This window comes from Microtus ochrogaster, unplaced genomic scaffold (genome assembly GCF_000317375.1).
Source record: "Microtus ochrogaster isolate Prairie Vole_2 unplaced genomic scaffold, MicOch1.0 UNK16, whole genome shotgun sequence".
NCBI lineage: Eukaryota > Metazoa > Chordata > Mammalia > Rodentia > Cricetidae > Microtus > Microtus ochrogaster.
Window position 1 is genome coordinate 527421 of NW_004949114.1, and position 2277 is coordinate 529697.

A 2277-nucleotide genomic window follows, 5' to 3' on the forward strand; every position below is an offset into this window, starting at 1 on the left:
CCACAGAGAAACCCTGTCTCGAAAAACCAAAAAAAAAAAAAAGGAGTCAGGCTGTTACACAAAGAAACAGTCTCAAAAAAACAAAACCATAACAAAAAAATAGGTCACAAGGAGCTTGAATTTAAAGCATAGTTGATTAGCCAGTTTGCATGTATATATATGTGTGTGCGTGTAGAGGCCAACAGTCAATTTCAGATAGCTTCCTCCATTACTGCCCACCTTACTCTTTGAGACAGAGCCTCTTTCGAAAGCTGGAGCTCATTGGTTTGGCTAGACCAGCTGGCCAGCGAGCCTCAGGGACTCGCCTCTCTGCAGCTGAACTCTGCTGATCCGTCCCATCTCTATACTTAAAAGACTCTCACACCCGCCTTTTTACAGTAGTATTAGGTGTCCAAATGCAGAACCTTGGCAAGCCCGGGTCAGCTGAGCCATTAGCTTTTTGCTTTTTTTGTTTTTTAACAATCTCAGTTGTGCTGTTTCTCAGGAAAGGGAAGACAGATCCTTTAGCAGGTACTCTGGACTGTTATCTCAGAAACTCCCAGGCATCAGCCAGTGAGACAGAGATCAGAAGAGCAAGGGAAGGGCTCTTTCCCTTCTTATGTCCCCTCTACTTCCTGACTACCTATCCTGCCTCAGACCTGTGGCTCAACCAGTGAAGGTGTCTACTGTCAAGTCTGACAACCTGATTAGGATCCTCAAGACCCACGTGATGAAGGAGAGAATCATGCCAAAAAACTGTTTGTCATCCACGTGCTTGGTGCACAGAGATACACTTGTGTCCATGAATTCTGTAATATTTAAGGCTTGAACAATTTATAAGATGGGACTGGAGAGATGGCTCAGTAGAGCACTGGCTGCTCTTCCAAAAGACCAAGGTTCAAGTCCCAGTACCCACATGGTGGTTCACAACCATCTGTAGCTCCAACTCCAAGAGATCTGCCATCTCTTCTGGCCTCTGAAGGTACCAGGCGCTCATGTGGCCCACAGGCACTCATGTGGCCCACAGACGTACATGTAGACAAAAAAACCCATACACATAAAGTTAATTTAGTCATTAATTTTAAAAGAAAGAATAAAGGCTGGGCATGGTGGCACATGCCTTTAATCCCAGCACTGGGGAGGCAGAAGTGGGTGGAACTCTTCAGTTTGAGATAAGCTTGGGCTACCCTATCTCAACAAAACAAAACAAGATAAAGAAAATTTGTAGGGCCATATTATACAGGTCCATATTTCTACATTGTATGGCAGCCAGACTTTCAGGCCCCAGTTCGCACAGAAGGCGGTTACCTACCCTTTCCAGACAACAGTCAACTGTCCTAAACCAAGGGTCAGGATCTGCTAATGTCGCTCTGCTCCTTCTTTGTAATTCTGGAAGATCGCCTGGGGAAGAGGTGTAAATTCAGTCTATGTAACAGAGCAGCCATAGCTGCAGATGTGACCTATGCCCTGCTCCCCCGGAAACAGGATGCTGATGAATTTCCCTCAGTTTACCTTTTGATATAAAAGCTGTTTGGAGAATAAACGCGGAGGAATTTTCGGGATGTGAACTCAGGATTTCATGAGGGATCATTGAAAACTCCCTCCCGATCAAAGATGCGAGTTGTCTCAATTCCCACGCTTCCCCGCTGGTCTAAGGAATCATTTATGGTCCAGTTTGGTCCTGGACCACAACAAATTTTTTTTAAAAGGAGTAAGATGGAATTTATTAAAATTTACAGCTGGGCAAGGCAGCAAGCAGCCTCCTATATTCCAACATGTTTGGGAGGTTGAAGGACTGTGAGTTGGAAACCAATTTGGACAGCATAGTAAGATCTCTTTTTAAGATTTACCTTTATGAGTGTGTGTCTGTCTGTGAGTGTTGTGTGTTTCAGGGCCTGTGGAGGTGGGAAGAGGATGCCTGATCCCTTGGAGCTGTAGTTACCAGTGGTTGTGAGCCCCTGATATGGGTGCTGGGAATACAACACAGGTCCTCTGAAAAAGCAGCAAGTGCTCTTAGCCACTGAGCCATTTCTCCAGTCCCAAAAGCCTATGTTTTGTTTAACAAAATATCTATAAAATTGTTTGCTCTATGAAGGATCCTGTTAAAGAATAAAAGGCCAAGCTGCAAACTGGTAGAAAATACTTGGAAAGGACATATGATAAAGACCTGTCTGTCCTCATTGCCAGAAGAGGGGTTTTCGTAAAATACGTTAATTCTAAGTTTTCGAAAAATACAGTTTCACCAAGTTAAATTTCCATTAACAATGTTCAAAAGTCCCAAGTTCTCCAAATTCTGAT